Genomic DNA, 13,729 nt, shown 5'->3' on the forward strand with positions numbered 1-13,729 from the left:
TGTAGTTGTAGTAACCTTTCATATATGGAAGAATTGGCTGCCTTCTATATGATGTACTATTTTCTTGAAACGCCCGCTACCTTCATATCCGCATGAACCACCAAAACAAGCATTTTTTGTTTAAATATACACCGTCAAGTGAAGGCTTTGATACATTTGTACACAAAGTCTACTGAGGTCAAACTGATCCTAACCTGCGCAATGGAATAAGCTCCGCAGATATTTCTACCAATATTTCCTTCGATTTTTTAAAAGAAATTTTACAATCATCCCAAGGCAGATTTGATAGGGGTTTAAATCAAAGATCATCAACTAATACGGTACGTCGTTCAAGTTATCATGACATTTATTATTTAGGAATCATATACAATAGCTTTTAAATTGCAGTTTACCGATTTTGTGAAGTACTAATTATTTGTAAACGTATTTGATACTCTTGTCAGTCTCGATCATCAGGCATGCTAGAGTTAAGATGTGTTTTAAGACGAACTTGCAACATATCTTAGTCACAAGTGCGGCTAACAAAGCTATCCTAACTTTGGAGACTTCCTAATCTTCGTTATAATTTTAAAACAACAATGGGATACATAGGGTACACCTGTTAAAGTATCGATACTTGTAAATATATATGACTTACGTCCAATAACAAGATAATCAAATTGCCAACCATGATTTTTCATGAACTGGGGCTCATAACATAAAGGGTACTTAAGTCTAAGACCGTGCTTATGTAGGACTTAAGTACATTCTTAGACTAGATGCATGCTAAGCTAGGACAATTCGAGCAAAAATTAAGTTTGTCTTCCATACTTTTTACACATGTTTAAAGATATAAATTAATGATTCCGGGATTAGCATTTTCTAGGGTACAAAAATAACAAGAGGTACTGTGAGCAATGCTCACTAAGAATACCCCCCGCTTACCCCAATCTCCGAAAGGGTGTTGTTAATAGGTATAAATTACCACTTTCCTGAGTGTAAAAATATGGTATGCCTTTGTAGAAGAAAATGGAAGGTATAGTCCGAACACAAATACATGGTATAAACCTATAATTTTGAGTTCGAGATCAAAGGTCAAGGTCAGAAAGAGGTCATGAATGTATATGACACATCGTCTCATGGTGATACACCCATATCTTATGGTATGACTATGTCAAAACCCTATAATCAATTTTGACCTCGAGGTCAAAGTTCAAGGTCATATAGAGGTCATGAAGGTACCCGACACATCGTCTCATGGTCATACACTCATATGTCAAATATGGTATGCCTATGTCAAAGAACAAAGAAGTCATGGCCCTGACACAAATCCATTGTAAAAACCTTTAATTTTGACCTTGAGGTCAAGATCATATGGAGGTCATGAAGGTACATGACACATCGTCTCATGGTGATACACTCATGTATCAAATATGGTATGCCTATGTCAAAGAACAAAGAAGTCATGGCCCCGACACAAATCCATTGTAAAAACCTTTAATTTTGACCTTGAGGTCAAGGTCATATAGAGGTCATGAAGGTACATGACACATCGTCTCATGGTGATACACTCATGTGTCAAATATGGTATGCCTATGTTAAAGAACAAAGAAGTTATGGCCCGGACACGAATCTGCACAGACAGACGGACGGACGGACAGATAGTGATTCCTATATACCCCCCTGAACTTCGTTTGGGGGATATAAATATCAGTTTGTAAAGTATAAGATAAATAGATTTAATATTTATTACTTCAAATAATGAATATAAGGATTATTTTTTAATGTTAACATTTAATCGAAAAATTCATTATGAAAGCAACTTTAAAAACTTTAATCGACAAGATAAGGTCTTTGTATAAACTGTGTATTTACGAAGATAAATTAACCTTTCTATGATAATTTATTATCATTACATGTTAGATATGTATTAAAATACAAAGGAGATAGCAAGAAAGTTTTTAAACAATTTGATGTAGTTTTTTTGAAAATTCAGTCACAGGGTAACAGCAAACGTCCTTCACATACAGGATATTTTAAATTTTGTTGAGATTTGTTTGCTGGACATGACTTTTGGTGCTTCCATAAGTCTGTAGCTACAACAACGGCCAAACAGTGTGCACATGGCAGGTACTTTTCTTTTTCTTCATTTTTTCTCGGTCTGTACTTTGGTACAGTCCGTGTTCCCTTTTCAATGAATGCTGCTGTCATAGGCGAGAAACGTCTCTGTGACCTGGACTGGTAAATGTCCTAGTAAAAATAAACAAGTGAAATCAAGAGAACAATGACGTATATTTTTGTTATTATAAGAACCTGTGGCTTGAAAGAAGTAGGTACAGTTTCTAAAGTCATTTGGCCCAAAATATCGATGATTTCACTTGGAGTTCAAACCCTGGCATTCAAATAAGGAATGGATTAGCAAACCCCAAATCCGCTCAGTTTGATCAGCAAAATGATTTGTGTCATGTGACGAGAGCTAAAAGTTGGCATAAATTTGCAGAAATGCCATTTTCAGTTAAAATATCCACAAATTCGGGTGATTTTCCTTTCCGAAAACATACAGCGCATGCGTCGACCAAATTCATATTCAAGTATGTTTTTCATCTTAAAATAATTCACAATATATATCATTTTCATTTTGCTCGACATGCGGGTACGTTAAGGCAGGTTATGAAAATTTTGACTGGGATAAAATCCGCAAAACAATGTGACATCTAGTATATCACTAAGTATATATTAAATTTCGATTTTATTTTTTATTTAAGTTTTATTTATGCATAAAATAAACCATGCAGCTACTAAGATCCAACGAAATTCGAAATGCTATACTGCTGTTGTGTAATTTCTGTCTGATCGATATGAAAGTAAACTGATGACGTCATGACTATACATCGAGTGACGTTGACACATGCAAGGAATTTGTTTATATGTGCCATGCAAATATCGACAAAATGTGGAGTATTTGAAATATATGACATGGGATATATGGAATATATATGTAAAACGTTGAGAATTTATTGATATTAAGAACATGAAGAAGGTATGTTGATATCTTTCATTGACAATTTTGTTTAACGGAGAAAACATTCCATTTAGCATGTCGATCCGATTTTCCTCTGTCACAGACTGAAATAAAACTGCAAAAGTAGCACATTTGGCCGTATACTTTTAGAGACTTTTTATACACCGTTTGAAAGGTCATAAACTAATGTACACGGTAATTACTGATAGAATCGTCTGTTAAGAAAACTTTTAAAGAAAACTGCATAGCATCAGCCATCAGTGCAAAATGTAAAACATGGGCTAGATGGTTTCGTGTTTAAATGTTACATAATTATTTCTTATTGACAGTGGTAGGATTCTATCAGTAATTCTGATATACTATGGGTGTTTTACCGTCATTATCGCCAGTTAGACCAATATTTAAATCTTGGGATAATGTGTTACTTTTACATTTTCTATTAAGGTACCTCCATGATCTATTTATAACAGTCATGCAATGACGTCATATGGAAGCGCATGTTTGTCATGTTGTTATGATACAAAATGTTCTCATGTAAACAACCAAAATAGTTTTTAAGAGTTAGTAGCTCCCTCTCTCTGTGTAAGACAGATTTTAAAAATTATGCAGTTTACCAGCATAAATGAAGCATGACCTGCCTTAACATACCCGCGCAAATGCACACATCTTTTCCTGAGCAATAAGCTGTATGACATTTGACAGTTTTCAGGCTTATTTTGGAAAAATGGTGGGAAATGTCTTATTCATGATATCATAATGCTATTCAATTAGGAATATCCTTCTGATTTTGTTGACATAGTATACCTGACATATATTTTACTTTTTTAAAACGTTGATTAAGGTTAATTCCAGACACATTTTATAGAGAGAAAATGTTTGAGCCATTTTATGTGTACAATCGTACTTTGTTCTTTGGTATGCAAGTATTTAAACATTAATCTATGCAAGTAAAACGACAAATTACGCATAATGTACCTAGTTTAAGATTGTTTTGGCATTTGGACCAAGTGGTTAGTTTTTTTATCTGGGTCAGAGTTAGACCCCTCTCTATATTTATCATGGTATCACAGACTTTGGGCCCAAAATGGGCTTAGCCCCTGTGTCTGAATCTGACAAAGCTCAGACAATCAAAATTGAACATAGTAACAATACCTAATGATAAAAATAGGACATAATTAGCATATATCTATGATTTAAAACTTACTCAGTTTTTGGACTTGCAAGAGACATGCCTTAACTTCCTCATTCGTTCCGTCTGGAATGATGATGATGGACTCACTGCTGATTGGCATCTCCTGGGACTGAATAGTAATCAAATCCTTAACCTCTGATGAAGAAATAATATGAAACAAATTTTAGCAATATTTGTTAAACGAAATGCTATAAACATGATTTATTTTCAAACAATTGGAAATGGTACCCATAGCCATTCAAATGGAAAAAAATAATGTCAAAACAGAAAGATATTGGGGATTTTATATCATATGAACAAATAGCATTTAATAATATTCTAATATTAACAACTACAGTCTAGATTCACAGTCTTATGTGACCATTCAAGAAGCTAAGAAGAAAAAAGTCACACAAGACAGGGAATCCCTTTTAAACAGTCCAAGACTAGTCTCCAGGGCTTCCTCATTCCTGAAACTAAACTAACTCCAGAAATGTTATCTATATCTAAAAACTAGTTTTTAATTAATGCACATGTGACTGATTTTTTAAATTTTAGATGCTTTTATGCTGTAAAAAATTACTTACAAAATGGTATAAGGGGAGTTGATTCATCAACTATATTAATACAATTCTTGAAACAAATGGGATATAAAAGTATGTTAATGTATTTTTGGCTGGCAGGTAATGCACACCTTGGTTATGTTATATGTAACCATGCACATTTTTGTACACTTTTACAAAGTGTTTCACGGGAAATTTCATCACTAATAAATCAAGATAATTCTGAACATTAACTGCATAAAAAAAATATCTCAAACAATGTTCCAGGTGTCCGACTTGCAATTTGCCATTTATATTTATTGACTAAGATAGGCTATCCCCCAATATATCCTTCAAACACAGATTGATTACATGATTTCCATAAATTGAAAAGTGCTTTTTCAAATGTCCAGATATTTATGCAAAAAAAAATTGCTGTTTAGAGGTCAAACTAATTGCTGTATATACAGGGTTTAACAAAAGTCATTGTAAGGACATGGTACAAGTACTTGGATTGCCGAGTCATCAAATGCCTAGTTAAGGGATAAATGATAATGATCTTTATGAGAAAAAGAGTAAAGACTTTGTATACATGTAATTAACAAAACAAAACAATATAATGTTTTAGTCAACTTGGGACACCATTTTTCAATTACGAACAATGGAGTAAACAAATAGGTTTGTCTCAAAGTCACGTAATACAGAGAGCTATGGCAGTCTAGATTGTATTATTCCAGTTTATTCCTTAAATAAGTAACTAGTATTAAGTCAATTCATACAATGTTTCATAATTACAAACTTCTGGTGAATCTATGCTTACAGCTCAGTAAGTTTCATTCTGCCTAGTCTTGAAAAGCATTATAAACTCATCAGATATATAATAAATTCTGTTATAATGAATTAAAATAAATTGTTTGTCCCTGACACTTCACTATTACTGTAGTCTGCTTATGGCGATTAAATTGGTTATTTTCAGTCTCAAAATTGGGGGGGGGGGGGGGGGGGGGATATCAATATTTTTGGTGTTGGGTATGGTACTAATTATGGGACCAGTTGCACAATGAGAAAAAAATCCTGTAAATTTTTTCTTTCTTGTTATTGTAGTATCACTAGCTCATTAGTTACGGATGAATTACATCTGTTTTAAAATATGTCACCAATTGCAAAATAAATGATATTTTATTTTATATGTATTTTTTTTATTTTAAGAATTACTGTCAATCAAATATACCTGGAAGAACTGCAAGAATTAAAGGAACAAGAGATGTTTGTAAAACACATATGCCCCCCATGGTGCAAAATTGAAAAGGGTTATACACACACACATCATTTATTGAGAGTAGTATCATCAATTCAAAATATTGAGCAGACAATATCTTCCTATGTCAAGAGTGGATTGACCATGTGACCTAAAAATCAATAGGGGTCATCAACTCCTGAAGATGTACCAGTGTACCAAGTTTGATGTCTGTCAAGCGAAGGGTTCTCAAGATATTGAGCGGACAGTATATTCCTATGTACAGTTTAACCCTTGACCTTTGACCACGCGACCTCAAAATCAATAGGTGCCATCTTCTCCTGAAGATGTACCAGTGTACCAAGTTTAATGTCTGTCAAGCAAAGGGTTCTCAAGATATGGAGCAGACAGTATATTCCAATGTCCAGTTTGACCCTTGACCTTTGACCATGTGACCTCAAAATCAATAGGGGTCATCTACTCCTTAGGATGTACCAGTGTGCCAAGTTTGATGTCTTTCAAGCAAAGGGTTCTCAAGATATTGAGCGGACATTATATTCCTATGTCCAGAGTAGATTGACCCTTGACCTTTGACCTTTTGACCTGAAAAACAATAGGGATCCTCTTCTACTCATAACTAACCCACATATGAAATATCATTATCATCAAGTGAATGGTTCTCAAAATATTGAGCGGACAACACATGGTCTACAGACCGACCGACATACTGACCGACAGACCGACCGACCGACAGGTGCAAAACAATATGCCCCCTCTTTTTCAAAGGGGGGTATAAAAATTGGGAGAAACATGTTATACAAATCTTGACTGAAATTGAGGGCAACACTGATTAGGGGGCTCACATTATCAATGTCATCCACATTCTAAAATTATCCTTGTCACCCAAACAGACTCTGATAATACTCCTTCACTCACAGGAATTATATTACAGACATACTAGCTGGTTCTTTACTCATCAATCATTTACAAATCCTTGTATCTGTTAATTCTGCGAGCAAACCGTTGCACTGTGCATCCATTGTTTATGTGTCTTGACTAATTACCTATTATGATGTCACATTGTTTTTGATTCGCGAAGGTTTATTTACGTCAGTCAACGAATCTATGAATTGGATGCAATACATTGAAATTATCAGAATATTATCTCCATATTATTCCTCTCCGGTCAGTATTAAAAAAATATTGACTGGTCAATATCTTTTGGATGGGCTACCATTTCAATTGTTGACTATTCGTCAATACAGTGAGAATATATTACTGAATATAACAATATAAATTAACAACCTACCTAAGTTGAAGGAAATCCAACTAGTAGGAAGTTCATTCCTTCTAATAAACTGCCATTTCTTGCTAATCTGGATAATTTTGGCTCATTGTGCACAACTCCAGATAAATAGTCACTATTTATCTCATATTGGTCCTGAAAAATACAGCCTAAATTGCTTTTATTCATATAAATACTGTGGAAACATTAGAATTTATTGTACCTCAATTTTTGTGGAATTCATGGGTACCCCCACCAATGATTTTACATCCTAATCAAATCATATTTACATCCACTAAGTTTTTTCCTTCATTTCTTATGAAAATTGATAGGCTAATACAACAGTCTATGAACAAAATATCAAATCTAACCAGTTTGAATGACAAAGATTGGCCAGGTAGTTTCAGAGAAGTTAAAAAAGAGCCTATGGGCCACATTGCTCACCTGAGTCACCTTGGCTCATATTTAAAGATTTTTCCTATATATTTGCATGTAAAACTTTGATCCCTATTGTGGCCCGAACCTACTCCCAGGGGCCATGATTTTTACAAACTTGAATCTGCACTATGTCAGGAAGCTTTCATGTAATTGTAATTTTTTCTGGCTGAGTGAATTTTCAGAAGAAGATTTTTAATGATTTTCCCTATACAATGTACATTTGTGTGTAAAACTTTGATCCCCTACTGTGCTTACCCCCGGGGACCATGATTTTTACAAATTTGAATCTGCACTATGTCAGGAAGCTTTCGTCCAAATGTAAACTTCTTTCATCCAATGGTTCTTAAGGAAATTTTTTTAAAAAGATTTTTATCTATCTATTAGTTATGTAAAACTTTGATCCCCTATTGTGGCCCCATCCTAGCCGCAGGGGGTCATGAGTTTAACAAACTTGAATCTGCACTATGTCAGGAAGCTTTCATGTAAATCGTCGCTTTTCTGGCTCAGTGGTTCTTGAGAAGAAGATTTTTAAAGATTTTCCCTATATATTTGTATGTAAATCTTTGATCCCCTATTAAGGATGAGCGGAGCCCCCTCCCTCCAATTTAGGAGTACGAAGTTTGGACAAAAGATACAATTTAGGTTCCTTTTCTGCTTGTCAACAATTGTAGAAGACAATTCTCCTCCGACTGTCTCTATACACTTTGAGAAACGATTCTGTGTGTTTGCTTACTATTCTAAATCTTTCCAAAATAATCACTCAGTGATACGAATTGCATTGTTTTTGCAATTGGCAGCCCCCATATATAAATTAAGTGGCGGCCGCCAGATAAAATAACTGGTGGCCACCAGTTAATGTATATGGCGGCCGCCAGATAATAAGTGGCAGCCGCCAGTTAAATTAAGTGGCGGCCGCCAGTTAAATAAATATTAATTCTATACCCTGGCACCTATCGGCTTCCGTACAAAATTGATTATTCCTTTTAAAAATGCATGAATTTCCAGGTACGTTGATGAAAAGTTACAGGATGGACAATATTGTTCAAATTTTGACCTTCGGGGCAGAAAAAGGATTTCCCTGCAACATCAGTTGCAAAACAGAAATAACTTTTAGATATTCAATCAATGAACCCAAAAGAGTTTAGAAGTTAAACTGTAAAAAGTAGAATTCCTAATGATTATAGCAAAACCCTAACCTTTGTTACTTTTACCCATCACTAGACCAACACAAATATATGCTACTAACCTTTTATTTTACATTAAAGCCTGTAAGTATCAAGACAACAGGGAGGCCATCTCTTTCCTGTAGAATTTCAAAACATATTAGATACAGAACTAGTAATAAATCTAAAAGCTAGGTAGATTTAGTCAAAACTTCTCTAAAATTAGAAATTTGGACATGACTCAGTTGATTTAGTTGCTATGCTAATCCCATGAATATTCAATCTGCCAAATATATGTAGGCTAAGGTAAAAATTTGACATAACACTAATGAAAGTACCCAATGTATTTATATTTTCTATATACATGGGGTTAAGGGTACATCACATTGACCTATATAACTATTTCGCTAGAAAATAAAACAAGTTTGAATTTTTGTACCTTGTCATTTGGATCAACAGAATTAATTTCTATGTCGACATCATCAGCTGCATATACATCAACAGGTATCACATATACATCAACAGGTATCATCACCTGGGTTTCCTTCATGCTGCCACCTGCAAGTATATTTCAAGCTCCTTAAAGTCCAAAGGTATATCATAAGCACTGAGTGACATTTTAGATAAAAATAAGCAATAACATTTACTAAAATAAAGTTGAACTTTGATATCTCGAATATCAATATCTCAAACACCATGATGTATGCATATATGGAAGTGAGTTGGAATATCAATCACTGTCTCTTTATGTATTTTAACCTCAATATCAATGTCTCGAATCCACGCATTACAGTACCCGCAACGTTATTCTTGACATTCCCATCGTGTTCTATCGTGCGTGTATCCTTTCGTATCGTGCATGTATCCTATCGTATCGTGCGTGTATCCTATCCTATATCAGGTTTTCCATTTTTTATCGTGTTTTGCATTTATCAGGTCTATCGAGTATCGTATTTTGCGTGTATCAGGTTTTCCGTTTATCGTGAAAATCATTTATCGTGTAGCTTCGGAAACTATCGGAATCGTATATTAAATCTAATGAAAAAGTAAGATACTTTCCGAAAGCTTTATTCGTTTTGTTAAAGAAGCTATTTTTAGGAATCGAGGAAAGACAGTATATTTGAAGGAGAACATAAAGCTGTTGATTTTAAAGCAGAAAAAGAGCTATTTGTCTGTCCAGAGAGGGTGAAAATTTATCGCAATTTTATTCTGTCTGGAAAGTAGGCAGTGGTTTGCCAAGCAAACCGAGGACAATAAAACTGAAAGCTCCTTCATCTGGAGTTCATAAACATTTCCTTGTCTAGAAACAATTACTTGTAATTAACACTAACAGAGAAATACAAAGTTCCGATCTGAAAGGAAAAATCAGTAAATTACAGTGTTGATTACATATATTTTAATAATGGTTCTTTTTCTTCCGATTTTGTTCACCTGTATTCAACTTAATATATATCAACTACTGAACTTGTGCGCGTTCTTATCTATCTGATTTTGTGTATCACCCGTGTTTTGACAGTAAACATTCTCAGGGGCATTGTATTTCACACATTTAAAAGATTAAATTTTAAAAGAGTGCAAGGGTATATTGCATCTCCCAAAATCAGGGCTTTCAACAAATTTAAAAGTAGGAGGCTGAAATGAAAAAGTAGAAGGCGATCCAATGCGAATGGCGCAGCCGTATCGCACGCTGAGCTATGCTCGGCGCCCTTACGGCCGGGGGTCTGGGGGCCGCTCAAGGCCCCCAGAAGCTCTGGGGTTAATGACGCAAAATCCTGCATTCTGGCGGTTTCCTGGCACTTAAATGCAGCTTTGAAATTGTCATTCTTTTGCCTGAAATTTTTACTTTTGCCATGAATTTATTGTTTCATATGTGAAATTTTCTGTTCATGCAAAAACTTTAAAAAATTCAACATTGCAAAGTACTAATTTTGATGCAAAATGAAAAATAAAGTGCATCAATATAACTACATGTAATTATTTTTTGCAATGCTGTATCAATCAATTTTTAAGTGTCTTTGCTTGAATCTCTGCCACCCAAGAGTATAAGCAGATTAAAGTAAAATGTAAGAAGAATATAGATCACAACCAACACCAGTTTATATAATAAAGCATCAATATATATTATATTTATATTTGTTCTAATTACCTGTATTGTCAGCTTTCGTTTCCTTATTTAACGGATACATTGTATGTTATAAAAAAAAGTTTACATGTATTTAATCATTATTTTTTATTGAATTGCAGATAAGAGTTGCACTCCCAATATTTTAAGAATATTCTTCACCAATTAACACAACTCTATATTTCTATTTTCATTTGGTCCCTTAAAGTCTGTTAACTTACACTGGGAGTAATATTTTTCTCCAAGACTGACATGAAACCCATTGGGACCTTTTGCTTTTGCTCACCCCAATATTTTTTAAATAAAACCCAAACAATCTTTATTACAAATTAATAAGTAACATTTAAATGACCTATAATTTTATTTTTCCACAAATTCAAGTTAACAGCTACAGATTTGTTGGTAACATAGCGAATTTGTGCTGAAAAATTCTACTTTCGTTTTTATTTAATACCACATGGGCATTTGCAAATTAAAAAGAATAGCAAGTCTGAAATTTTTCCTGATTAAATTCTGTTTTCGCTTTAAAATTGTTGATTGATATTATACTTGTGTCACTTTCACTTCTGGCCTTTTTAAAGCCGAAACTGAACAGGGTATTTGTTCTCTTCAGCTTCATTCCGTCATCGTCATTGATTTTTACGTTCAGGACTTGTTGTTATCTTTCGGAACTTCTCGTCCGTGTTTTCATGAATTGGGTAAATCCGAGGCTTTCCGACTATTGCAATACTTATCATTTCCATTAGTGGAACTCTTCAAATTAAAGGCGCGTAAAGTCCTGCTACCGGGACAACATAATGTAAACACATTACTTAGGCATACATAATATGAATTATGGTATCGAATACATATTATAACCGACTGCAAACCACAACACTGATTAAAATTCTAAAGTCAAATTTAGGAATTGATTATTCTTACAAGAAAACAGACGAACTTATTAAACTATGTGAGGAAGAGAAGCTACTAAATTTGCCAAATCTGACGGATATAAAGTGTCAATCGCAAGAAGAACTGTGAAGGGAAAAACCTATATGCACATCCAACACAAGAACTTTTCTTGTAATTAATGTGATGAATATGTTTTTAAAGTTATTCTGTCAGACTATGAAGACATTCTATTTTATCATACAATTAGGACAGGTTCATATGACATGGACTTTGTAATCGTGCACGTACACCCCATTCCCCCCCCCCCCCCCCCCTCCCCACCCCGTCAATTTCCATATTTTAGAACAAGTTATATACATGTATATGCCAAACTGCATTTTTTAAAGACGTTTATAACACTAATTAACACACCTAATGCGTTTCCAAACTGCATCTAAGCTAATTTGAAAATTACAAAATATTGATGGACTTGGGTGTCCAGAGAACATCGTTGTTTGGAATTTTTAAAATAGGTGTGGTGGAGTTTTAAAAACATGTAACATCTTTAATAAGATAGTGTTAGAATATTTGAAAAATGCAGTTTGACTAATGGTAATTTTATTTAAAAATACACCATGTATTTTAACTTTTAAAAAGGGGGGGGGGGGGGGGGGGTGCTATGACCGGTTTATGTCCCAGTAATCTCGCACTTGCTCGCGAGATTTGAGCATTTTCTTACCAATGACGCACAAGAGTCATCAAAGCGCGATAACTCCAACGAGCTGGTAATGAGAAGTATTGACGTATTATTTTCTACACCAACAGACGACCAATCAGGTGCCGGTATTTACATGAACTAAATTTAGCGCAAGTAAACACGTTTTTACATCCTAACGGCCGCGATTTCTGAGTCTACTAAAGTTTGGAAGATGTTTAAAGTTTTATAAAAGTTTTTTTCATTGGACATACATTTTTGTCACTAAAGTAGCCGGCACCTAATGTTACTATAGGCGGCGGAAATCCGCCGGCTACCGGCTACTTTTGAAAGCCCTGCAAAATTCTGCTCAATTGGGCACGATTCAGCTGTCATCGTTGTTTTTTGTTTATTTGTACATGTACATGTACACATATACCAATAGTCGTACGTGTAGATACTGGAAATGTATGCCGGTTTTGATGATTATTTGAATTTTTTACATGCTATACACAAACATTTAATTTAAAGCGTTTCTAAATTGCGACTTTAAATCAAGCCGGGTTTCGTATATGTTTTTAATAGTTTATTTATTTTTTGTTAACAAAATATCAATTCATATAAATATGTTCCAATTACTTATGACTATCAATTATCACTCATAGTGTAGAAATATCTAACATATGAGCATATGGTGTAGTGAAGTGGATTGCATTTAAAGCGGTCATTATGAAAATAATTGTAGCTGTTGAAAGAGCGGTGAACTCAGAGCTTGATGCAAAATAATCCCCCTCCTCGCTAAACACAAAATATTACTTAGTTTTATTTGATATCCAAGATAATAGACATTAGAATAAGAGAGCTATTGAAGCATGATATCACTACATTGTATTCCATTTTGTTAATTCCCTGTTTAATTGCTAAACGCTCGGCATCAAGTGTGAATACCACGGGTTCTCGGAGATAACCTTAAAAACAAACGCCCCGTGTCACGGTAGGTGTGGCAAGCTAAAAAACCCTCACTGCTCAATGGCCGTAATTGCCGAGCATAAGCCTAAATTTAAAAGCTCTTCACCGGTCATGGTGACGTCTCCATATGAGTGAAATATTCTCAAGCGAGACGTTAAGCAAGATAAAAATCAATCACTCCATTTATGATTCATATATTAAACATTCAAGGTGACAATATATGTTTTAGAATCATTG

At 34.4% G+C, this 13,729-nt stretch overlaps 1 long non-coding RNA gene across 2 annotated transcripts in view; it reads right to left on the reverse strand.

The window, feature by feature from the left end:
- Window positions 1-1,711: 1,711 nt before the first annotated feature.
- Window positions 1,712-13,729, reverse strand: part of LOC125674810 (uncharacterized) — a 20,831-nt gene continuing 8,813 nt past the window's right edge. For both annotated transcript variants that reach the window (XR_008796870.1, XR_008796869.1), the window contains exons 3-7: window positions 9,277-9,395; window positions 8,921-8,977; window positions 7,261-7,392; window positions 4,206-4,328; window positions 1,712-2,229 (exon numbers count right to left, since the gene is read on the reverse strand). This is a non-coding gene — a long non-coding RNA (uncharacterized LOC125674810). The remainder of the gene's footprint in view (window positions 2,230-4,205; window positions 4,329-7,260; window positions 7,393-8,920; window positions 8,978-9,276; window positions 9,396-13,729) is intronic.

Source organism: Ostrea edulis, chromosome 7, assembly GCF_947568905.1.
Source record: "Ostrea edulis chromosome 7, xbOstEdul1.1, whole genome shotgun sequence".
Taxonomy (NCBI): Eukaryota; Metazoa; Mollusca; class Bivalvia; order Ostreida; family Ostreidae; genus Ostrea; species Ostrea edulis.